We start from the raw sequence: 27868 nt of genomic DNA, 5'->3' as shown, positions 1-27868 counted from the left end.
CCCGATGCAATTTCTGTGTTGCATCAACACTGTGATAGTCCACAGATTACAGAATGCCACCAGATGTGCATCGGAAACTACTACTGGTCTTCCAGGGAACGATCAAACCGTAGATTGTTTGAGACATTCCTCCCGTGGAGGAAAGTGCACATGGTGACAGTTGTATTCATTCCCGATGCAATTTCTGTGTTTCATGAACACTCTGATAGTCCACAGATTACAGAATGCCTCCAGATGTGCATTGGAAACTACTACTGGTCTTCCACAGAACGATCAAAGCATAGACTGTTTGAGAATTACTCCCATGGAGGAAAGTGCGCATGGTGAATGTTGTTTTCAATCCCGAGGCAATTTCTGTGTTTCATCAACACTCTGATAGTCCACAGATTACAGAAAGCCTACAGATGTGCATCGGAAACTTCTACTGGTCTTCCAGGGAACGATAAAAGCGAAGACCGTTGGACACATTACTCCCATGGAGGAAAGTGAGCATGGTGACTGTTGTATTCAATCCCGATGCAATTTCTGTGTTTCATCAACACTCTGATAGTCCACAGATTACAGAATGCCACGAGATGTGCATCGGAAACTACTACTGGTCTCCAGGGAACGATCGAAGCATAGACTGTTTGAGAATTACTCCCTTGGAGGAAAGTGCGCATGGTGAATCCTGTATTCAATCCCCATGCAATTTAAGTGTTTCATTAATACTCTGAAAGTCTACATATTACAGAATGCCAACAGATGTGCATCGGAAACTACTACTGGTGTTCCAGGGAACGATCAAAGCGTAGACTGTTTGAGACATAACTCCCGTGGAAGAATGTGCGCATGGTGACTGTTGTATTCATCCCGATGCAATTTCTGTGTTTCATCAACACTCTGATAGTCCACAGAGTACAGAATGCCTCCCGATGTGCATCGGAAACTACTACTGGTCTTCCAGGGAACGATCAAAACGTAGACTGTTTAGGACATTACTCCCATGGAGGAAAGTGCGCATGGTGACTTTTGTATTCAATCCCGATGCAATTTCTGTGTTTCATCAACAATCTGATAGTCCACAGATTACAGAATGCCACGAGATGTGCATCGAAAAATACTACTGGTCTTCCAGCAAACGATCAAATCGTAGACTGTTTCAGACATTACTCCCATGGAGGGAAGTGCGGATGGTGACTGTTGTATTCAATCCCAATGCTATTTCTGTGTTTCATCAACACTCTGATAGTCCACATGTTACAGAATGCCTCCAGATGTTCATCGGAAACTGCTACTGGTCTTCCAGGGAACGATAAAAGCGCAGACTGTTTGAGACATTACTCCCATGGAGGAAAGTGCGCATGGTGACTGTTGTATTCAATCAGGATGCAATTTCTGTGTTTCATCAACACTCTGATAGTCCACAGATTACATAATGCCTCCAGATGTGGATCGGAAACTACTACTAGTCTTCAGGGGAACGATCAAATCGTAAACTCCTTGAGACATTACTCCCATGGAGGAAAGTGCGCATGGTGACTGTTGTATTCAATCCCGATGCATTTTCTGTGTTTCATCAACACCCTGATAGTCCACAGATTGCAGAACACCACAAAATGTGCATCGGAAACTACTACTGGTTTTCCAGGGAACGATCAAAACGTAGACTGTTTAGGACATTACTCCCATGGAGGAAAGTGCGGATGGTGACTGTTGTATTCAATCCCGATGCAATTTCTGTGTTTGATCAACACTCTGATAGTCCAAAAATTACAGAATGCCTCCAGATGTGCATCGGAAGCTACTACTGGTCTTCCAGGGAACGATCAAAGCGTAGACTGTTTGAGACATTACTCCCATGGAGGAAAGTGCGCATGGTGACTGTTGTATTCAATCCCGACGCAATTTCTGTGTTTCATAAACACTCTGATACTCCACAGATTACAGAATGCCTCCAGATATGCATCGGAAACTACTACTGGTCTTGCAGGGAACGATCAGAGCGTAGACTGTTTAAGACATTATTCCCATGGAGGAAAGTGCGCATGGTGACTGTTGTATTCAATCCCGATGCAATTTCTGTGTTTCATCAACACTCTGATACTCCACAGATTACAGAATGCCTCCAGATGTGCATCGGAAACTACTACTGGTCTTCCTGGGAACGATCAAAGCGTTGACTGTTTGAGACATTACTTTTATGGAGGAAAGTGCGGATGGTGACTGTTGTATTCAATCCCGATGCAATTTCTATGTTTCATCAACACTCTGATAGTCCACAGATTACAGAATGCCTCCAGATGTGCATCGGAAACTGCTACTGGTCTTCCAGGGAATGATCAAAGCGTAAACTCTATGAAACGTTACTCCCATGGAGGATACTGCGCATGGTGACTGTTGTATTCAATCCCGATGCAATTTCTGTGTATCATCAACACTTTTATAGTCCACAGATTACAGAATGCCTCCCGATGTGCATCGGAAACTACTACTGGTCTTCCAGGCTACGATCAAAGCGTAGACTGTTTGGGACATTACTCCCATGGAGGAAAGTGCGCATGGTGACTGTTGTATTCAATCCCGATGCAATTTCTGTGTTTCTTCAACACTCTGATAGTCCACAGATTACAGAATGCCTCCCGATGTGCATTGGAAACTACTACTGGTCTTCCAGGGAACGATCAGAGCGTAGACTGTTTGAGACATTACTCCCATGGAGGAAAGTGCGCATCGTGACTGTTGTATTTAATCCCGAAGCAATTTCTGTGTTTCATTAATACTCTGATACTCCACAGATTACAGAATGCCTCCAGATGTGCTTCGGAAACTACTACTGGTCTTCCTGGGAACGATCAAAGCGTTGACTGTTTGAGACATTACTTTTATGGAGGAAAGTGTGGATGTTGACTGTTGTATTCAATCCCGATGCAATTTCTATGTTTCATCAACACTCTGATAGTCCACAGATTACAGAATGCCTCCAGATGTGCATCGGAAATTGCTACTGGTCTTCCAGGGAATGATCAAAGCGTATACTCTATGAAACATTACTCCCATGGAGGAAAGTGCGCATGGTGACTGTTGTATTCAATCCCGATGCAATTTCTGTGTTTCATCAACACTCTGATACTCCACAGATTACAGAATGCCTCCCGATGTGCATCGGAAACTACTACTGGTATTCCAGGCTACGATCAAAGCGTAGACTGTTTGGGACATTACTCCCATGGAGGAAAGTGGGCATGGTGACTGTTGTATTCAATCCCGATGCAATTTCTGTGTTTCATCAACACTCTGATAGTCCACAGATTACAGAATGCCTCCCGATGTGCATTGGAAACTACTACTGGTCTTCCAGGGAACGATCAAAGCGTAGACTGTTTCAGACATTACTCCCACGGAGGAAAGTGCGGATGGTGACAGTTGTATTCAATCCCGATGCAATTTCTGTGTTGCATCAACACTCTGATAGTCCACAGATTACAGAATGCCACCAGATGTGCATCGGAAACTACTACTGGTCTTCCAGGGAACGATCAAACCGTAGACTGTTTGAGACATACCTCCCGTGGAGGAAAGTGCACATGGTGACTGTTGTATTCATTCCCGATGCAATTTCTGTGTTTCATGAACACTCTGATAGTCCACAGATTACAGAATGCCTCCAGATGTGCATCGGAAACTACTACTGGTCTTCCACAGAACGATCAAAGCATAGACTGTTTGAGAATTACTCCCATGGAGGAAAGTGCGCATGGTGAATGTTGTTTTCAATCCCGAAGCAATTTCTGTGTTTCATCAACACTCTGATAGTCCACAGATTACAGAAAGCCTCCAGATGTGCATCGGAAACTTCTACTGGTCTTCCAGGGAACGATCAAAGCGAAGACCGTTGGACACATTACTCCCATGGAGGAAAGTGAGCATGGTGACTGTTGTATTCAATCCCGATGCAATTTCTGTGTTTCATCAACACTCTGATAGTCCACAGATTACAGAATGCCACGAGATGTGCATCGGAAACTACTACTGGTCTCCAGAGAACGATCGATGCATAGACTGTTTGAGAATTACTCCCTTGGAGGAAAGTGCGCATGGTGAATCCTGTATTCAATCCCCATGCAATTGAAGTGTTTCATCAATACTCTGAAAGTCTACATATTACAGAATGCCACCAGATGTGCATCGGAAACTACTACTGGTGTTCCAGGGAACGATCAGAGCGTAGACTGATTAAGACATTATTCCCATGGAGGAAAGTGCGCATGGTGACTGTTGTATTCAATCCCGATGCAATTTCTGTGTTTCATCAACACTCTGATAGTCCACAGATTACAGATTGCCTCCCGATGTGCATTGGAAACTACTACTGGTCTTCCAGGGAACGATCAAAGCGTAGACTGTTTCAGACATTACTCCCACGGAGGAAAGTGCGGATGGTGACAGTTGTATTCAATCCCGATGCAATTTCTGTGTTGCATCAACACTCTGATAGTCCACAGATTACAGAATGCCACCAGATGTGCATCGGAAACTACTACTGGTCTTCCAGGGAACGATCAAACCGTAGATTGTTTGAGACATACCTCCCGTGTAGGAAAGTGCACATGGTGACTGTTGTATTCATTCCCGATGCAATTTCTGTGTTTCATGAACACTCTGATAGTCCACAGATTACAGAATGCCTCCAGATGTGCATTGGAAACTACTGCTGGTCTTCCACAGAACGATCAAAGCATAGACTGTTTGAGAATTACTCCCATGGAGGAAAGTGCGCATGATGAATGTTGTTTTCAATCCCGAGGCAATTTCTGTGTTTCATCAACACTCTGATAGTCCACAGATTACAGAAAGCCTCCAGATGTGCATCGGAAACTTCTACTGGTCTTCCAGGGAACGATCAAAGCGAAGACCGTTGGACACATTACTCCCATGGAGGAAAGTGAGCATGGTGACTGTGGTACTCAATCCCGATGCAATTTCTGTGTTTCATCAACACTCTGATAGTCCACAGATTACAGAATGCCACGAGATGTGCATCGGAAACTACTACTGGTCTCCACGGAATGATCGAAACATAGACTGTTTGAGAATTACTCCCTTGGAGGAAAGTGCGCATGGTGAATCCTGTATTCAATCCCCATGCAATTCAAGTGTTTCATCAATACTCTGAAAGTCTACATATTACAGAATGCCACCAGATGTGCATCGGAAACTACTACTGGTGTTCCAGGGAACGATCAAAGCGTAGACTGTTTGAGACATAACTCCCGTGGAAGAATGTGCGCATGGTGACTGTTGTATTCATCCCGATGCAATTTCTGTGTTTCATCAACACTCTGATAGTCCACAGAGTACAGAATGCCTCCCGATGTGCATCGGAAACTACTACTGGTCTTCCAGGGAACGATCAAAACGTAGACTGTTTAGGACATTACTCCCATGGAGGAAAGTGCGCATGGTGACTTTTGTATTCAATCCCGATGCAATTTCTGTGTTTCATCAACAATCTGATAGTCCACAGATTACAGAATGCCACGAGATGTGCATCGAAAAATACTACTGGTCTTCCAGCAAACGATCAAATCGTAGACTGTTTCAGACATTACTCCCATTGAGGGAAGTAAGGATGGTGACTGTTGTATTCAATCCCAATGCTATTTCTGTGTTTCATCAACACTCTGATAGTCCACATGTTCCATAATGCCTCCAGATGTTCATCGGAAACTGCTACTGGTCTTCCAGGGAACGATAAAAGCGCAGACTGTTTGAGACATTACTCCCATGGAGGAAAGTGCGCATGGTGACTGTTGTATTCAATCAGGATGCAATTTCTGTGTTTCATCAACACTCTGATAGTCCACAGATTACAGAATGCCTCCAGATGTTGATCGGAAACTACTACTAGTCTTCAGGGGAACGATCAAATCGTAAACTCCTTGAGACATTACTCCCATGGAGGAAAGTGCGCATGATGACTGTTGTATTCAATCCCGATGCATTTTCTGTGTTTCATCAACACCCTGATAGTCCACAGAGTGCAGAACACCACAAAATGTGCATCGGAAACTACTACTGGTTTTCCAGGGAACGATCAAAGCCAAGACTGTTTCAGACATTATTCCCATGGAGGAAAGTGCGGATGGTGACTGTTGTATTCAATCCCGGTGCAATTTCTGTGTTTCATCAACACTCTGATAGTCCAAAAATTACAGAATGCCTCCAGATGTGCATCGGAAACTACTACTGGTCTTCCAGGGAACGATCAAAGCGTAGACTGTTTGAGACATTACTCCCATTGAGGAAAGTGCGCATGGTGACTGTTGTATTCAATCCCGATGCAATTTCTGTGTTTCATAAACACTCTGATACTCCACAGATTACAGAATGCCTCCAGATATGCATCGGAAACTACTACTGGTCTTCCAGGGAACGATCAGAGCGTAGACTGTTTAAGACATTATTCCCATGGAGGAAAGTGCGCATGGTGACTGTTGTATTCAATCCCGATGCAATTTCTGTGTTTCATCAACACTCTGATACTCCACAGATTACAGATTGCCTCCAGATGTGCATCGGAAACTACTACTGGTCTTCCTGGGAACGATCAAAGCGTTGACTGTTTGAGACATTACTTTTATGGAGGAAAGTGCGGATGGTGACTGTTGTATTCAATCCCGATGCAATTTCTATGTTTCATCAACACTCAGATAGTCCACATATTACAGAATGCCTCCAGATGTGCATCGGAAACTGCTACTGGTCTTCCAGGGAATGATCAGAGCGTAAACTCTATGAAACGTTACTCCCATGGAGGATACTGCGCATGGTGACTGTTGTATTCAATCCCGATGCAATTTCTGTGTATCATCAACACTTTTATAGTCCACAGATTACAGAATGCCACGAGATGTGCATCGGAAACTACTACTGGTCTTCCAGCAAACGATCAAAGCGTGGACTGTTTGGGACATTACTCCCATGGAGGAAAGTGCGCATGGTGACTGTTGTATTCAATTCCGATGCAATTTCTGTGTTTCATCAACACTCTGATAGTCCACAGATTACAGAATGCCTCCCGATGTGCCTTGGAAACTACTACTGGTCTTCCAGGGAACGATCAAAGCGTAGACTGTTAGAGACATTACTCCCATGGAGTAAAGTGCGGATGGTGACAGTTGTATTCAATCCCGATGCAATTTCTGTGTTTCATAAACACTCTGATACTCCACAGATTACAGAATGCCTCCAGATATGCATCGGAAACTACTACTGGTCTTCCAGGGAACGATCAGAGCGTAGACTGTTTGAGACATTACTCCCATGGAGGAAAGTGCGCATCGTGACTGTTGTATTTAATCCCGATGCAATTTCTGTGTTTCATTAATACTCTGATACTCCACAGATTACAGAATGCCTCCAGATGTGCATCGGAAACTACTACTGGTCTTCCTGGGAACGATCAAAGCGTTGACTGTTTGAGACATTACTTTTATGGAGGAAAGTGTGGATGTTGACTGTTGTATTCAATCCCGATGCAATTTCTATGTTTCATCAACACTCTGATAGTCCACAGATTACAGAATGCCTCCAGATGTGCATCGGAAACTGCTACTGGTCTTCCAGGGAATGATCAAAGCGTAAACTCTATGAAACATTACTCCCATGGAGGAAAGTGCGCATGGTGACTGTTGTATTCAATCCCGATGCAATTTCCGTGTTTCATCAACACTATTATAGTCCACAGATTACAGAATGCCTCCCGATGTGCATCGGAAACTACTACTGGTCATCCAGGCTACGATCAAAACGTAGACTGTTTGGGACATTACTCCCATGGAGGAAAGTGTGGATGGTGACTGTTGTATTCAATCCCGATGCAATTTCTGTGTTTCATCAACACTTTTATAGTCCACAGATTACAGAATGCCTCCCGATGTGCATCGGAAACTACTACTGGTCTTCCAGGCTACGATCAAAGCGTAGACTGTTTGGGACATTACTCCCATGGAGGAAAGTGCGCATGGTGACTGTTGTATTCAATCCCGATGCAATTTCTGTGTTTCTTCAACACTCTGATAGTCCACAGATTACAGAATGCCTCCCGATGTGCATTGGAAACTACTACTGGTCTTCCAGGGAACGATCAGAGCGTAGACTGTTTGAGACATTACTCCCATGGAGGAAAGTGCGCATCGTGACTGTTGTATTTAATCCCGAAGCAATTTCTGTGTTTCATTAATACTCTGATACTCCACAGATTACAGAATGCCTCCAGATGTGCATCGGAAACTACTACTGGTCTTCCTGGGAACGATCAAAGCGTTGACTGTTTGAGACATTACTTTTATGGAGGAAAGTGTGGATGTTGACTGTTGTATTCAATCCCGATGCAATTTCTATGTTTCATCAACACTCTGATAGTCCACAGATTACAGAATGCCTCCAGATGTGCATCGGAAATTGCTACTGGTCTTCCAGGGAATGATCAAAGCGTAAACTCTATGAAACATTACTCCCATGGAGGAAAGTGCGCATGGTGACTGTTGTATTCAATCCCGATGCAATTTCTGTGTTTCATCAACACTCTGATACTCCACAGATTACAGAATGCCTCCCGATGTGCATCGGAAACTACTACTGGTATTCCAGGCTACGATCAAAGCGTAGACTGTTTGGGACATTACTCCCATGGAGGAAAGTGGGCATGGTGACTGTTGTATTCAATCCCGATGCAATTTCTGTGTTTCATCAACACTCTGATAGTCCACAGATTACAGAATGCCTCCCGATGTGCATTGGAAACTACTGCTGGTCTTCCAGGGAACGATCAAAGCGTAGACTGTTTCAGACATTACTCCCACGGAGGAAAGTGCGGATGGTGACAGTTGTATTCAATCCCGATGCAATTTCTGTGTTGCATCAACACTCTGATAGTCCACAGATTACAGAATGCCACCAGATGTGCATCGGAAACTACTACTGGTCTTCCAGGGAACGATCAAACCGTAGACTGTTTGAGACATACCTCCCGTGGAGGAAAGTGCACATGGTGACTGTTGTATTCATTCCCGATGCAATTTCTGTGTTTCATGAACACTCTGATAGTCCACAGATTACAGAATGCCTCCAGATGTGCATCGGAAACTACTACTGGTCTTCCACAGAACGATCAAAGCATAGACTGTTTGAGAATTACTCCCATGGAGGAAAGTGCGCATGGTGAATGTTGTTTTCAATCCCGAAGCAATTTCTGTGTTTCATCAACACTCTGATAGTCCACAGATTACAGAAAGCCTCCAGATGTGCATCGGAAACTTCTACTGGTCTTCCAGGGAACGATCAAAGCGAAGACCGTTGGACACATTACTCCCATGGAGGAAAGTGAGCATGGTGACTGTTGTATTCAATCCCGATGCAATTTCTGTGTTTCATCAACACTCTGATAGTCCACAGATTACAGAATGCCACGAGATGTGCATCGGAAACTACTACTGGTCTCCAGAGAACGATCGATGCATAGACTGTTTGAGAATTACTCCCTTGGAGGAAAGTGCGCATGGTGAATCCTGTATTCAATCCCCATGCAATTTAAGTGTTTCATCAATACTCTGAAAGTCTACATATTACAGAATGCCACCAGATGTGCATCGGAAACTACTACTGGTGTTCCAGGGAACGATCAGAGCGTAGACTGATTAAGACATTATTCCCATGGAGGAAAGTGCGCATGGTGACTGTTGTATTCAATCCCGATGCAATTTCTGTGTTTCATCAACACTCTGATAGTCCACAGATTACAGATTGCCTCCCGATGTGCATTGGAAACTACTACTGGTCTTCCAGGGAACGATCAAAGCGTAGACTGTTTCAGACATTACTCCCACGGAGGAAAGTGCGGATGGTGACAGTTGTATTCAATCCCGATGCAATTTCTGTGTTGCATCAACACTCTGATAGTCCACAGATTACAGAATGCCACCAGATGTGCATCGGAAACTACTACTGGTCTTCCAGGGAACGATCAAACCGTAGATTGTTTGAGACATACCTCCCGTGTAGGAAAGTGCACATGGTGACTGTTGTATTCATTCCCGATGCAATTTCTGTGTTTCATGAACACTCTGATAGTCCACAGATTACAGAATGCCTCCAGATGTGCATTGGAAACTACTGCTGGTCTTCCACAGAACGATCAAAGCATAGACTGTTTGAGAATTACTCCCATGGAGGAAAGTGCGCATGATGAATGTTGTTTTCAATCCCGAGGCAATTTCTGTGTTTCATCAACACTCTGATAGTCCACAGATTACAGAAAGCCTCCAGATGTGCATCGGAAACTTCTACTGGTCTTCCAGGGAACGATCAAAGCGAAGACCGTTGGACACATTACTCCCATGGAGGAAAGTGAGCATGGTGACTGTGGTACTCAATCCCGATGCAATTTCTGTGTTTCATCAACACTCTGATAGTCCACAGATTACAGAATGCCACGAGATGTGCATCGGAAACTACTACTGGTCTCCACGGAATGATCGAAACATAGACTGTTTGAGAATTACTCCCTTGGAGGAAAGTGCGCATGGTGAATCCTGTATTCAATCCCCATGCAATTTAAGTGTTTCATCAATACTCTGAAAGTCTACATATTACAGAATGCCACCAGATGTGCATCGGAAACTACTACTGGTGTTCCAGGGAACGATCAAAGCGTAGACTGTTTGAGACATAACTCCCGTGGAAGAATGTGCGCATGGTGACTGTTGTATTCATCCCGATGCAATTTCTGTGTTTCATCAACACTCTGATAGTCCACAGAGTACAGAATGCCTCCCGATGTGCATCGGAAACTACTACTGGTCTTCCAGGGAACGATCAAAACGTAGACTGTTTAGGACATTACTCCCATGGAGGAAAGTGCGCATGGTGACTTTTGTATTCAATCCCGATGCAATTTCTGTGTTTCATCAACAATCTGATAGTCCACAGATTACAGAATGCCACGAGATGTGCATCGAAAAATACTACTGGTCTTCCAGCAAACGATCAAATCGTAGACTGTTTCAGACATTACTCCCATGGAGGGAAGTAAGGATGGTGACTGTTGTATTCAATCCCAATGCTATTTCTGTGTTTCATCAACACTCTGATAGTCCACATGTTCCATAATGCCTCCAGATGTTCATCGGAAACTGCTACTGGTCTTCCAGGGAACGATAAAAGCGCAGACTGTTTGAGACATTACTCCCATGGAGGAAAGTGCGCATGGTGACTGTTGTATTCAATCAGGATGCAATTTCTGTGTTTCATCAACACTCTGATAGTCCACAGATTACAGAATGCCTCCAGATGTTGATCGGAAACTACTACTAGTCTTCAGGGGAACGATCAAATCGTAAACTCCTTGAGACATTACTCCCATGGAGGAAAGTGCGCATGATGACTGTTGTATTCAATCCCGATGCATTTTCTGTGTTTCATCAACACCCTGATAGTCCACAGAGTGCAGAACACCACAAAATGTGCATCGGAAACTACTACTGGTTTTCCAGGGAACGATCAAAGCCAAGACTGTTTCAGACATTATTCCCATGGAGGAAAGTGCGGATGGTGACTGTTGTATTCAATCCCGGTGCAATTTCTGTGTTTCATCAACACTCTGATAGTCCAAAAATTACAGAATGCCTCCAGATGTGCATCGGAAACTACTACTGGTCTTCCAGGGAACGATCAAAGCGTAGACTGTTTGAGACATTACTCCCATGGAGGAAAGTGCGCATGGTGACTGTTGTATTCAATCCCGATGCAATTTCTGTGTTTCATAAACACTCTGATACTCCACAGATTACAGAATGCCTCCAGATATGCATCGGAAACTACTACTGGTCTTCCAGGGAACGATCAGAGCGTAGACTGTTTAAGACATTATTCCCATGGAGGAAAGTGCGCATGGTGACTGTTGTATTCAATCCCGATGCAATTTCTGTGTTTCATCAACACTCTGATACTCCACAGATTACAGATTGCCTCCAGATGTGCATCGGAAACTACTACTGGTCTTCCTGGGAACGATCAAAGCGTTGACTGTTTGAGACATTACTTTTATGGAGGAAAGTGCGGATGGTGACTGTTGTATTCAATCCCGATGCAATTTCTATGTTTCATCAACACTCAGATAGTCCACATATTACAGAATGCCTCCAGATGTGCATCGGAAACTGCTACTGGTCTTCCAGGGAATGATCAGAGCGTAAACTCTATGAAACGTTACTCCCATGGAGGATACTGCGCATGGTGACTGTTGTATTCAATCCCGATGCAATTTCTGTGTATCATCAACACTTTTATAGTCCACAGATTACAGAATGCCACGAGATGTGCATCGGAAACTACTACTGGTCTTCCAGCAAACGATCAAAGCGTGGACTGTTTGGGACATTACTCCCATGGAGGAAAGTGCGCATGGTGACTGTTGTATTCAATTCCGATGCAATTTCTGTGTTTCATCAACACTCTGATAGTCCACAGATTACAGAATGCCTCCCGATGTGCCTTGGAAACTACTACTGGTCTTCCAGGGAACGATCAAAGCGTAGACTGTTAGAGACATTACTCCCATGGAGTAAAGTGCGGATGGTGACAGTTGTATTCAATCCCGATGCAATTTCTGTGTTTCATAAACACTCTGATACTCCACAGATTACAGAATGCCTCCAGATATGCATCGGAAACTACTACTGGTCTTCCAGGGAACGATCAGAGCGTAGACTGTTTGAGACATTACTCCCATGGAGGAAAGTGCGCATCGTGACTGTTGTATTTAATCCCGATGCAATTTCTGTGTTTCATTAATACTCTGATACTCCACAGATTACAGAATGCCTCCAGATGTGCATCGGAAACTACTACTGGTCTTCCTGGGAACGATCAAAGCGTTGACTGTTTGAGACATTACTTTTATGGAGGAAAGTGTGGATGTTGACTGTTGTATTCAATCCCGATGCAATTTCTATGTTTCATCAACACTCTGATAGTCCACAGATTACAGAATGCCTCCAGATGTGCATCGGAAACTGCTACTGGTCTTCCAGGGAATGATCAAAGCGTAAACTCTATGAAACATTACTCCCATGGAGGAAAGTGCGCATGGTGACTGTTGTATTCAATCCCGATGCAATTTCTGTGTTTCATCAACACTATTATAGTCCACAGATTACAGAATGCCTCCCGATGTGCATCGGAAACTACTACTGGTCATCCAGGCTACGATCAAAACGTAGACTGTTTGGGACATTACTCCCATGGAGGAAAGTGTGGATGGTGACTGTTGTATTCAATCCCGATGCAATTTCTGTGTTTCATCAACACTCTGATAGTCCACAGATTACAGAATGCCACGAGATGTGCATCGAAAAATACTACTGGTCTTCCAGCAAACGATCAAACCGTAGACTGTTTCAGACATTACTCCCATGGACGGAAGTGCGGATGGTGACTGTTGTATTCAATCCCAATGCTATTTCTGTGTTTCATCAACACTCTGATAGTCCACATTTTACAGAATGCCTCCAGATGTTCATCGGAAACTGCTACTGGTCTTCCAGGGAACGATAAAACGCAGACTGTTGAGACATTACTCCCATGGAGGAAAGTGCGCATGGTGACTGTTGTATTCAATCAGGATGCAATTTCTGTGTTTCATCAACACTCTGATAGTCCACAGATTACAGAATGCCTCCAGATGTGGATCGGAAACTACTACTAGTCTTCAGGGGAACGATCAAATCGTAAACTCCTTGAGACATTACTCCCATGGAGGAAAGTGCGCATGGTGACTGTTGTATTCAATCCCGATGCATTTTATGTGTTTCATCAACACCCTGATAGTCCACAGATAGCAGAATACCACAAAATGTGCATCGGAAACTACTACTGGTTTTCCAGGGAACGATCAAAGCCAAGACTGTTTCAGACGTTATTCCCATGGAGGAAAGTGCGGATGGTGACTGTTGTATTCAATTCCGATGCAATTTCTGTGTTTCATCAACACTATTATAGTCCACAGATTACAGAATGCCTCACGATGTGCATTGGAAACTACTACTGGTCTTCCAGGGAACGATCAAAGCGTAGACTGTTAGAGACATTACTCCCATGGAGTAAAGTGCGGATGGTGACAGTTGTATTCAATCCCGATGCAATTTCTGTGTTTCATAAACACTCTGATACTCCACAGATTACAGAATGCCTCCAGATATGCATCGGAAACTACTACTGGTCTTCCAGGGAACGATCAGAGCGTAGACTGTTTGAGACATTACTCCCATGGAGGAAAGTGCGCATCGTGACTGTTGTATTTAATCCCGATGCAATTTCTGTGTTTCATTAATACTCTGATACTCCACAGATTACAGAATGCCTCCAGATGTGCATCGGAAACTACTACTGGTCTTCCTGGGAACGATCAAAGCGTTGACTGTTTGAGACATTACTTTTATGGAGGAAAGTGTGGATGTTGACTGTTGTATTCAATCCCGATGCAATTTCTATGTTTCATCAACAGTCTGATAGTCCACAGATTACTGAATGCCTCCAGATGTGCATCGGAAACTGCTACTGGTCTTCCAGGAAATGATCAAAGCGTAAACTCTATGAAACATTACTCCCATGGAGAAAAATTGCGCATGGTGACTGTTGAATTCAATCCCGATGCAATTTCTGTGTTTCATCAACACTATTATAGTCCACAGATTACAGAATGCCTCCCGATGTGCATCGGAAACTACTACTGGTCTTCCAGGCTACGATCAAAGCGTAGACTGTTTGGGACATTACTCCCATGGAGGAAAGTGCGCATGGTGACTTTTGTATTCAATCCCGATGCAATTTCTGTGTTTCATCAACAATCTGATAGTCCACAGATTACAGAATGCCACGAGATGTGCATCGAAAAATACTACTGGTCTTCCAGCAAACGATCAAACCGTAGACTGTTTCAGACATTACTCCCATGGACGGAAGTGCGGATGGTGACTGTTGTATTCAATCCCAATGCTATTTCTGTGTTTCATCAACACTCTGATAGTCCACATTTTACAGAATGCCTCCAGATGTTCATCGGAAACTGCTACTGGTCTTCCAGGGAACGATAAAACGCAGACTGTTGAGACATTACTCCCATGGAGGAAAGTGCGCATGGTGACTGTTGTATTCAATCAGGATGCAATTTCTGTGTTTCATCAACACTCTGATAGTCCACAGATTACAGAATGCCTCCAGATGTGGATCGGAAACTACTACTAGTCTTCAGGGGAACGATCAAATCGTAAACTCCTTGAGACATTACTCCCATGGAGGAAAGTGCGCATGGTGACTGTTGTATTCAATCCCGATGCATTTTATGTGTTTCATCAACACCCTGATAGTCCACAGATAGCAGAATACCACAAAATGTGCATCGGAAACTACTACTGGTTTTCCAGGGAACGATCAAAGCCAAGACTGTTTCAGACGTTATTCCCATGGAGGAAAGTGCGGATGGTGACTGTTGTATTCAATCCCGATGCAATTTCTGTGTTTCATCAACACTCTGATAGTCCAAAAATTACAGAATGCCTCCACATGTGCATCGGACACCACTACTGGTCTTCCAGGGAACGATCAAAGCGTAGACTGTTTGAGACATTACTCCCATGGAAGAAAGTGCGCATGGTGACTGTTGTATTCAATCCCGATTCAATTTCTGAGTTTCATAAACACTCTGATCCTCCACAGATTACAGAATGCCTCCAGATATGCATCGGAAACTACTACTGGTCTTCCAGGGAACGATCAGAGCGTAGACTGTTTAAGACATTATTCCCATGGAGGAAAGTGCGCATCGTGACTGTTGTATTCAATCCCGATGCAATTTCTGTGTTTCATCAACACTCTGATACTCCACAGATTACAGAATGCCTCCAGATGTGCATCGGAAACTACTACTGGTCTTCCTGGGAACGATCAAAGCGTTGACTGTTTGAGACATGACTTTTATGGAGGAAAGTGCGGATGGTGACTGTTGTATTCAATCCCGATGCAATTTCTATGTTTCATCAACACTCTGATAGTCCACAGATTACAGAATGCCTCCAGATGTGCATCGGAAACTGCTACTGGTCTTCCAGGGAATGATCAAAGCGTAAACTCTATGAAACATTACTCCCATGGAGGATACTGCGCATGGTGACTGTTGTATTCAATCCCGATGCAATTTCTGTGTATCATCAACACTTTTATAGTCCACAGATTACAGAATGCCTCCCGATGTGCATCGGAAACTACTACTGGTCTTCCAGGCTACGATCAAAGCGTAGACTGTTTGGGACATTACTCCCATGGAGGAAAGTGCGCATGGTGACTGTTGTATTCAATCCCGATGCAATTTCTGTAATTCATCAACACTCTGATAGTCCACAGATTACAGAATGCCTCCCGATGTGCATTGGAAACTACTACTGGTCTTCCAGGGAACGATCAAAGCGTAGACTGTTTCAGACTTTACTCCCACGGAGGAAAGTGCGGATGGTGACAGTTGTATTCAATCCCGATGCTATATCTGTTTTGCAACAACACTCTGATAGTCCGCAGATTACAGAATGCCACCAGATGTGCATCGGAGACTACTACTGGTCTTCCAGGGAACGATGAAACCGTAGACTGTTTGAGACATACCTCCCGTGGAGGAAAGTGCACATGGTGACTGTTGTATTCATTCCCGATGCAATTTCTGTGTTTCATGAACACTCTAATAGTCCACAGATTACAGAATGCCTCCAGATGTGCATCGGAAACTACTACTGGTCTTCCTGGGAACGATCAAAGCGTTGACTGTTTGAGACATTACTTTTATGGAGGAAAGTGCGGATGGTGACTGTTGTATTCAATCCCGATGCAATTTCTATGTTTCATCAACACTCTGATAGTCCACAGATTACAGAATGCCTCCAGATGTGGATCGGAAACTACTACTAGTCTTCAGGGGAACGATCAAATCGTAAACTCCTTGAGACATTACTCCCATGGAGGAAAGTGCGCATGGTGACTGTTGTATTCAATCCCGATGCATTTTATGTGTTTCATCAACACCCTGATAGTCCACAGATAGCAGAATACCACAAAATGTGCATCGGAAACTACTACTGGTTTTCCAGGGAACGATCAAAGCCAAGACTGTTTCAGACATTATTCCCATGGAGGAAAGTGCGGATGGTGACTGTTGTATTCAATCCCGATGCAATTTCTGTGTTTCATCAACACTCTGATAGTCCAAAAATTACAGAATGCCTCCACATGTGCATCGGACACTACTACTGGTCTTCCAGGGAACGATCAAAGCGTAGACTGTTTGAGACATTACTCCCATGGAAGAAAGTGCGCATGGTGACTGTTGTATTCAATCCCGATTCAATTTCTGAGTTTCATAAACACTCTGATCCTCCACAGATTACAGAATGCCTCCAGATATGCATCGGAAACTACTACTGGTCTTCCAGGGAACGATCAGAGCGTAGACTGTTTAAGACATTATTCCCATTGAGGAAAGAGCGCATCGTGACTGTTGTATTCAATCCCGATGCAATTTCTGTGTTTCATCAACACTCTGATACTCCACAGATTACAGAATGCCTCCAGATGTGCATCGGAAACTACTACTGGTCTTCCTGGGAACGATCAAAGCGTTGACTGTTTGAGACATGACTTTTATGGAGGAAAGTGCGGATGGTGACTGTTGTATTCAATCCCGATGCAATTTCTATGTTTCATCAACACTCTGATAGTCCACAGATTACAGAATGCCTCCAGATGTGCATCGGAAACTGCTACTGGTCTTCCAGGGAATGATCAAAGCGTAAACTCTATGAAACATTACTCCCATGGAGGATACTGCGCATGGTGACTGTTGTATTCAATCCCGATGCTATTTCTGTTTTGCAACAACACTCTGATAGTCCGCAGATTACAGAATGCCACCAGATGTGCATCGGAGACTACTACTGGTCTTCCAGGGAACGATGAAACCGTAGACTGTTTGAGATATACCTCCCGTGGAGGAAAGTGCACATGGTGACTGTTGTATTCATTCCCGATGCAATTTCTGTGTTTCATGAACACTCTGATAGTCCACAGATTACAGAATGCCTCCAGATGTGCATCGGAAACTACTACTGGTCTTCCTGGGAACGATCAAAGCTTTGACTGTTTGAGACATTACTTTTATGGAGGAAAGTGCGGATGGTGACTGTTGTATTCAATCCCGATGCAATTTCTATGTTTCATCAACACTCTGATAGTCCACAGATTACAGAATGCCTCCAGATGTGCATCGGAAACTGCTACTGGTCTTCCAGGGAATGATCAAAGCGTAAACTCTATGAAACGTTACTCCCATGGAGGATACTGCGCATGGTGACTGCAGTATTCAATCCCGATGCAATTTCTGTGTATCATCAACACTTTTATAGTCCACAGATTACAGAATGCCTCCCGATGTGCATCGGAAACTACTACTGGTCTTCCAGGCTACGATCAAAGCGTAGACTGTTTGGGACATTATTCCCATGGAGGAAAGTGCGCATGGTGACTGTTGTATTCAATCCCGATGCAATTTCTGTGTTTCATCAACACTCTGATAGTCCACAGATTACAGAATGCCTCCCGATGTGCTTTGGAAACTACTACTGGTCTTCCAGGGAACGATCAAAGCGTAGACTGTTAGAGACATTACTCCCATGGAGTAAAGTGCGGATGGTGACAGTTGTATTCAATCCCGATGCAATTTCTGTGTTTCATAAACACTCCGATACTCCACAGATTACAGAATGCCTCCAGATATGCATCGGAAACTACTACTGCTCTTCCAGGGACCGATCAGAGCGTAGACTGTTTGAGACATTACTCCCATGGAGGAAAGTGCGCATCGTGACTGTTGTATTTAATCCCGATGCAATTTCTATGTTTCATTAACACTCTGATACTCAACAGATTACAGAATGCCTCCAGATGTGCATCGGAAACTACTACTGGTCTTCCTGGGAACGATCAAAGCGTTGACTGTTTGAGACATTACTTTTATGGAGGAAAGTTTGGATGGTGACTGTTGTATTCAATCCCGATGCAATTTCTATGTTTCATCAACACTCTGATAGTCCACAGATTACAGAATGCCTCCAGATGTGCATCGGAAACTGCTACTGGTCTTCCAGGGAATGATCAAAGCGTAAACTCTATGAAACACTACTCCCATGGAGGAAAGTGCGCATGGTGACTGTTGTATTCAATCCCGATGCAATTTCTGTGTTTCATCAACACTCTGATAGTCCACAGATTACAGAATGCCTCCCGATGTGCATTGGAAACTACTACTGGTCTTCCAGGGAACGATCAAAGCGTAGACTGTTTCAGACATTACTCCCACGGAGGAAAGTGCGGATGGTGACAGTTGTATTCAATCCCGATGCAATTTCTGTGTTGCATCAACACTCTGATAGTCCACAGATTAAAGAATGCCACCAGATGTGCATCGGAAACTACTACTGGTCTTCCAGGGAACGATCAAACCGTAGACTGTTTGAGACATACCTCCCGTGGAGGAAAGTGCACATGGTGACTGTTGTATTCATTCCCGATGCAATTTCTGTGTTTCATGAACACTCTGATAGTCCACAGATTACAGAAAGCCTCCAGATGTGCATCGGAAACTTCTACTGGTCTTCCAGGGAACGATCAAAGCGAAGACCGTTGGACACATTACTCCCATGGAGGAAAGTGAGCATGGTGACTGTTGTATTCAATCCCGATGGTATTTCTATGTTTCATCAACACTCTGACAGTCCACAGATTACACAATGCCAAGAGATGTGCATCGGAAACTACTACTGGTCTCCAGGGAACGATCGAAGCATAGACTGTTTGAGAATTACTCCCTTGGAGGAAAGTGCGCATGGTGAATCCTGTAATCAATCCCCATGCAATTTAAGTGTTTCATCAATACTCTGAAAGTCTACATATTACAGAATGCCACCAGATGTGCATCGGAAACTACTACTGGTGTTCCAGGGAACGATCAAAGCGTAGACTGTTTGAGACATAACTCCCGTGGAAGAATGTGCGCATGGTGACTGTTGTATTCATCCCGATGCAATTTCTGTGTTTCATCAACACTCTGATAGTCCACAGAGTACAGAATGCCTCCCGATGTGCATCGGAAACTACTACTGGTCTTCCAGGGAACGATCAAAGCGTAGACTGTTTAGGACATTACTCCCATGGAGGAAAGTGCGCATGGTGACTTTTGTATTCAATCCCGATGCAATTTCTGTGTTTCATCAACAATCTGATAGTCCAAAGATTACAGAATGCCACGAGATGTGCATCGAAAAATACTACTGGTCTTCCAGCAAAAGATCAAATCGTAGACTGTTTCAGACATTACTCCCATGGAGGGAAGTGCGGATGGTGACTGTTGTATTCAATCCCAATGCTATTTCTGTGTTTCATCAACACTCTGATAGTCCACATGTTACAGAATGCCTCCAGATGTTCATCGGAAACTGCTACTGGTCTTCCAGGGAACGATAAAACGCAGACTGTTTGAGACATTACTCCCATGGAGGAAAGTGCGCATGGTGACTGTTGTATTCAATCAGGATGCAATTTCTGTGTTTCATCAACACTCTGATAGTCCAAAGATTAGAGAATGACTCCAGATGTGGATCGGAAACTACTACTAGTCTTCAGGGGAACGATCAAATCGTAAACTCCTTGACACATTACTCCCATGGAGGAAAGTGCGCATGGTGACTGTTGTATTCAATCCCGATGCGTTTTATGTGTTTCATCAACACCCTGATAGTCCACAGATTGCAGAATACCACAAAATGTGCATCGGAAACTACTACTGGTTTTCCAGGGAACAATCAAAGCCAAGACTGTTTCAGACATTATTCCCATGGAGGAAAGTGCGGATGGTGACTGTTGTATTCAATCCCGATGCAATTTCTGTTTTTCATCAACACTCTGATAGTCCAAAAATTACAGAATGCCACCAGATGTGCATCGGAAACTATTACTGGTCTTCCAGGGAAGGATCTAAGCGTAGACTGTTTGAGACATTACTCCCATGGAGGAAAGTGGGCATGGTGACTGTTGTAATCAATCCCGATGCAATTTCTGTGTTTCATAAACACTCTGATCCTCCACAGATTACAGAATGCCTCCAGATATGCATCGGAAACTACTACTGGTCTTCCAGGGAACGATCAGAGCGTAGACTGTTTAAGACATTATTCCCATGGAGGAAAGTGCGCATCGTGACTGTTGTATTCAATCCCGATGCAATTTCTGTGTATCATCAACACTTTTATAGTCCACAGATTACAGAATGCCTCCCGATGTGCATCGGAAACTACTACTGGTCTTCCAGGCTACGATCAAAGCGTAGACTGTTTGGGACATTACACCCATGGAGGAAAGTGCGCATGGTGACTGTTGTATTCAATCCCGATGCAATTTCTGTGTTTCATCAACACTCTGATAGTCCGCAGATTACAGAATGCCTCCCGATGTGCATTGGAAACTACTACTGGTCTTCCAGGGAACGATCAAAGCGTAGACTGTTTCAGACATTACACCCACGGAGGAAAGTGCGGATGGTGACAGTTGTATTCAGTCCCGATGCTATTTCTGTGTTGCATCAACACTCTGATCCTCCACAGATTACAGAATGCCACCAGATGTGCATCGGAAACTACTACTGGTCTTCCAGGGAACGATGAAACCGTAGACTGTTTGAGACATACCTCCTGTGGAGGAAAGTGCACATGGTGACTGTTGTATTCATTCCCGATGCAATTTCTGTGTTTCATGAACACTCTGATAGTCCACAGATTACAGAATGGCACCAGATATGCATCGGAAACGACTACTCGTCTTCCACAGAACGAACAAAGCAAAGACTGTTTGAGAATTACTCCCATGGAGGAAAGTGCGCATGGTGAATGTTGTTTTCAATCCCGAGGCAATTTCTGTGTTTCATCAACACTCTGATAGTCCACAGATTACAGAAAGCCTCCAGATATGCATCGGAAACTACTACTGGTCCTCCAGGGAACGATCAAAGCGAAGACTGTTGGACACATTACTCCCATGGAGGAAAGTGAGCATGGTGACTGTTGTATTCAATCCCGATGCAATTTCTGTGTTTCATCAACACTCTGATAGTCCAAAGATTACGGAAAGCCTCCAGATGTGCATCGGAAACTACTACTGGTCTTCCAGGGAACGATCAAAGTGTAGACTGTTAGAGACATTACTCCCATGGAGTAAAGTGCGCATGGTGACTGTTGTATTCAATCCCGATGCAATTTCTGTGTTTCATCAACACTCTGATAGTCCACAGATTACAGAATGCCTCCAGATGTGCATCAGAAACTACTACTTGTCTTCCGGGGAACGATCAAAGAGTAAACTGTTAGAGACATTACTCCCATGCAGGAAAGTGCGCATGGTAACTGTTGTATTCAATCCCGATGCAATTTCTGTGTTTCATCAACACTCTGATAGTCCAAAAATTACAGAATGCCTCCAGATGTGCATCGGAAACTACTACTGGTCTTCCAGGGAACGATCAAAGCGTAGACTGTTGAGACATTACTCCCATGGAGGAAAGTGCGCATGGTGACTGTTGTATTCAATCCCGATGCAATTTCTGTGTTTCATAAACACTCTGATACTCCACAGATTACAGAATGCCTCCAGATATGCATCGGAAACTACTACTGGTCTTCCAGGGAACGATCAGAGCGTAGACTGTTTAAGACATTATTCCCATGGAGGAAAGTGCGCATCGTGACTGTTGTATTCAATCCCGATGCAATTTCTGTGTTTCATCAACACTCTGATACTCCACAGATTACAGAATGCCTCCAGATGTGCATCGGAAACTACTACTGGTCTTCCTGGGAACGATCAAAGCGTTGACTGTTTGAGACATTACTTTTATGGAGGAAAGTGCGGATGGTGACTGTTGTATTCAATCCCGATGCAATTTCTATGTTTCATAAACACTCTGATAGTCCACAGATTACAGAATGCCTCCAGATGTGCATCGGAAACTATTACTGGTCTTCCAGGGAATGATCAAAGCGTAAACTCTATGAAACATTACTCCCATGGAGGATACTGCGCATGGTGACTGTTGTATTCAATCCCGATGCTATTTCTGTGTTGCATCAACACTCTGATAGTCCGCAGATTACAGAATGCCACCAGATGTGCATCGGAAACTACTACTGGTCTTCCAGGGAACGATGAAACCGTAGACTGTTTGAGACATACCTTCCGTGGAGGAAAGTGCACATGGTGACTGTTGTATTCATTCCCGATGCAATTTCTGTGTTTCATGATCACTCTGATAGTCCACAGATTACAGAATGGCACCAGATATGCATCGGAAACGACTACTGGTCTTCCACAGAACGAACAAAGCAAAGACTGTTTGAGAATTACTTCCATGGAGGAAAGTGCGCATGGTGAATGTTGTTTTCAATCCCGAGGCAATATCTGTGTTTCATCAACACTCTGATAGTCCACAGATTACAGAAAGCCTCCAGATATACATCGGAAACTACTACTGGTCTTCCAGGGAACGATCAAAGCGAAGACTGTTGGACACATTACTCCCATGGAGGAAAGTGAGCATGGTGACTGTTGTATTCAATCCCGATGCAATTTCTGTGTTTCATCAACACTCTGATAGTCCAAAGATTACGGAAAGCCTCCAGATGTGCATCGGAAACTACTACTGGTCTTCCAGGGAACGATCAAAGCGTAGACTGTTAGAGACATTACTCCCATGGAGTAAAGTGCGCATGGTGACTGTTGTATTCAATCCCGATGCAATTTCTGTGTTTCATCAACACTCTGATAGTCCACAGATTACAGAATGCCTCCAGATGTGCATCGGAAACTAATACTTGTCTTGCGGGGAACGATCAAAGTGTAAACTGTTAGAGACATTACTCCCATGCAGGAAAGTGCGCATGGCAACTGTTGTATTCAATCCCGATGCAATTTCTTCGTTTCATCAACACTCTGATTGTCCACAGATTACAGATAGCCTCCAGATGTGCATCGGATACTACTACTGGTCTTCCAGGGAACGATCAAAGCGTAGACTCTTAGAGACATTACTCCCATGGAGGAAGGTGCGCATGGTAACTGTTGTATTCAATCCCGATGCAATTTCTGTGTTTCATCAACACTCTGATACTCCACAGATTACAGAATGCCTCCAGATGTGCATCGGAAACTACTACTGGTCTTCCATTGAACGATCAGAACGTAGACGGTTTGAGACATTACTCCCATGGAGCAAAGCGCGCATCGTGACTGTTGTATTCAATCCCGATGCAATTTCTGTGTTTCATCAACACTCTTATAGTCCACAGATTACAGAATGCCTCCCGATGTGCATCGGAAACTACTACTGGACTTCCAGGCTACGATCAAAGCGTAGACTGTTTGGGACATTTCTCCCATGGAGGAAAGTGCGCATGGTGACTGTTGTATTCAATCCCGATGCAATTTCTGTGTTTCATCAACACTCTGATAGTCCACAGATTACAGAATGCCTCCCGATGTGCATCGGAAACTACTACTGGTCTTCCAGGGAACGATCAAAGCGTAGACTGTTTGGGACATTACTGCCATGGAGGAAAGTGCACATGGTGACTGTTGTATTCAATCCCGATGCAATTTCTGTGTTTCATCAACACTCTGATAGTCCACACATTACAGAATGCCACCAGATGTGCATAGGAAACTACTACTGGTCTTCCAGGGAACGATCAAAGCGTAAACTCTTAGAGACATTACTCCCATGGAGGAAAGGGCGCATTGTAACTGTTGTATTCAATCCCGATGCAATTTCTGTGTTTCATCAACACTCTGATTGTCCACGGATTACAGATAGCCTCCAGATGTGCATCGGATACTACTACTGGTCTTCCAGGGAAAGATCAAAGCGTAGACTGTATGAGACATTACTTTTATTGAGGAATGTGCTCATGGTGACTGTTGTATTCAATCCCGATGCAATTTCTATGTTCCATCAACACTCTGATAGTCCACAGATTACAGAATGCCTCCAGATGTGCATCGAAACAGCTACTGGTCTTCCAGGGAATGATCAAAGCGTAAACTCTATGAAACATTACTCCCATGTAGGAAAGTGCGCATGGTGACTGTTGTATTCAATCCCGATGCAATTTCTGTGTTTCATCAACACTCTTATAGTCCACAGATTACAGAATGCCTCCCGATGTGCATCGGAAACTACTACTTGTCTTCCAGGCTACGATCAAAGCGTAGACTGTTTGGGACATTTCTCCCATGGAGGAAAGTGCGCATGGTGACTGTTGTATTCAATCCCGATGCAATTTCTGTGTTTCATCAACACTCTGATAGTCCACAGATTACAGAATGCCTCCCGATGTGCATCGGAAACTACTACTGGTCTTCCAGGGAACGATCAAAGCGTAGACTGTTTGGGACATTACTCCCATGGAGGAAAGTGCACATGGTGACTGTTGTATTCAATCCCGATGCAATTTCTGTGTTTCATCAACACTCTGATAGTCCACAGATTACAGAATGCCAAGAGATGTGCATCGGAAACTACAACTGGTCTTCCAGGGAACGGTCAAAGCGTAGACTGTTTCAGACATTACTCCCACGGAGGAAAGTGCGGATGGTGACTGTTGTATTCAATCCCGATGCTATTTCTGTGTTCAATCAACACTCTGATAGTCCACAGATTACAGAATGCCACCAGATGTGCATCGGAAACTACTACTGGTCTTCCAGGTAACGATCAAACCGTAGACTGTTTGAGACATACCTCCCGTGGAGGAAAGTGAACATGGTGACTGTTGTATTCATTCCCGATGCAATTTCTGTGTTTCATGAACACTCTGATAGTCCACAGATTACAGAATGCCACCAGATGTGCATCGGAAACTACTACTGGTCTTCCAGAGAACGATAAAAGCATAGACTGTTTGAGAATTACTCCCATGGAGGAAAGTGCGCATGGTGACTGTTGTATTCAATCCCGATGCAATTTCTGTGTTTCATCAACACTCTGATAGTCCAAAGATTACGGAAAGCCTCCAGATGTGCATCGGAAACTACTACTGGTCTTCCAGGGAACGATCAAAACGTAGACTGTTAGAGACATTAATCCCATGGAGTAAAGTGCGCATGGTGACTGTTGTATTCAATCCCGATGCAATTTCTGTGTTTCATCAACACTCTGAGAGTCCACAGATTACAGAATGCCTCCAGATGTGCAATTGAAACTACTTCTGGTCTTCCAGGGAACGATCAAAGCGTAGAATGTTTAAGACATTACCCCCATGGAGGAAAGTGCGCATGGAGACTGTTGTAATCAATGCCGATGCAATTTCTGTGTTTCATCAGCACTCTGATAGTCCACAGATTACGGGGAGCCTAAGATGTTCATCGGAAACTACTACTTGTCTTCCGAGGAACGATCAAAGCGTAGACTGTTAGAGACATTACTCCCATGAAGGAAAGTGCGCATGGTGACTGTTGTATTCAATCCCGATGCAATTTCTTCGTTTCATCAACACTCTGATTGTCCACAGATTACAGATATTCTCCAGATGTGCATCGGATACTACTACTGGTCTTCCAGGGAACGATCAAAGCGTAGACTGTTAGAGACATTACTCCCATGGAGGAAGGTGCGCATGGTAACTGTTGTATTCAATCCCGATGCAATTTCTGTGTTTCATCAACACTCTGGTACTCCACAGATTACAGAATGCCTCCAGATGTGCATCGGAAACTACTACTGGTCTTCCATTGAACGATCAAAGCGTAGACTGTTTGAGACATTACTCCCATGGAGCAAAGTGCGCATCGTGACTGTTGTATTCAATCCCGATGCAATTTCTGTGTTTCATCAACACTCTGATAGTCCACAGATTACAGAATGCCTCCAGATGTGCATCGGAAACTAATACTTGTCTTCCGGGGAACGATCAAAGTGTAAACTGTTAGAGACATTACTCCCATGCAGGAAAGTGCGCATGGCAACTGTTGTATTCAATCCCGATGCAATTTCTTCGTTTCATCAACACTCTGATTGTCCACAGATTACAGATAGCCTCCAGATGTGCATCGGATACTACTACTGGTCTTCCAGGGAACGATCAAAGCGTAGACTCTTAGAGACATTACTCCCATGGAGGAAGGTGCGCATGGTAACTGTTGTATTCAATCCCGATGCAATTTCTGTGTTTCATCAACACTCTGATACTCCACAGATTACAGAATGCCTCCAGATGTGCATCGGAAACTACTACTGGTCTTCCATTGAACGATCAGAACGTAGACGGTTTGAGACATTACCCCCATGGAGCAAAGCGCGCATCGTGACTGTTGTATTCAATCCCGATGCAATTTCTGTGTTTCATCAACACTCTTATAGTCCACAGATTACAGAATGCCTCCCGATGTGCATCGGAAACTACTACTGGACTTCCAGGCTACGATCAAAGCGAAGACTGTTTGGGACATACTCCCATGGAGGAAAGTGCGCATGGTGACTGTTGTATTCAATCCCGATGCAATTTCTGTATTTCATCGACACTCTGATAGTCCACAGATTACAGAATGCCTCCCGATGTGCATTGGAAACTACTACTGGTCTTCCAGGGAACGATCAAAGCGTAGACTGTTTCAGACATTACTCCCACGGAGGAAAGTGCGGATGGTGACAGTTGTATTCAATCCCCATGCTATTACTGTGTTGAATCAA

The sequence above is a fragment of the Schistocerca gregaria genome, chromosome 8 (assembly GCF_023897955.1).
Source record: "Schistocerca gregaria isolate iqSchGreg1 chromosome 8, iqSchGreg1.2, whole genome shotgun sequence".
NCBI lineage: Eukaryota > Metazoa > Arthropoda > Insecta > Orthoptera > Acrididae > Schistocerca > Schistocerca gregaria.
Note: the sequence above shows the minus strand (reverse complement) of the source record.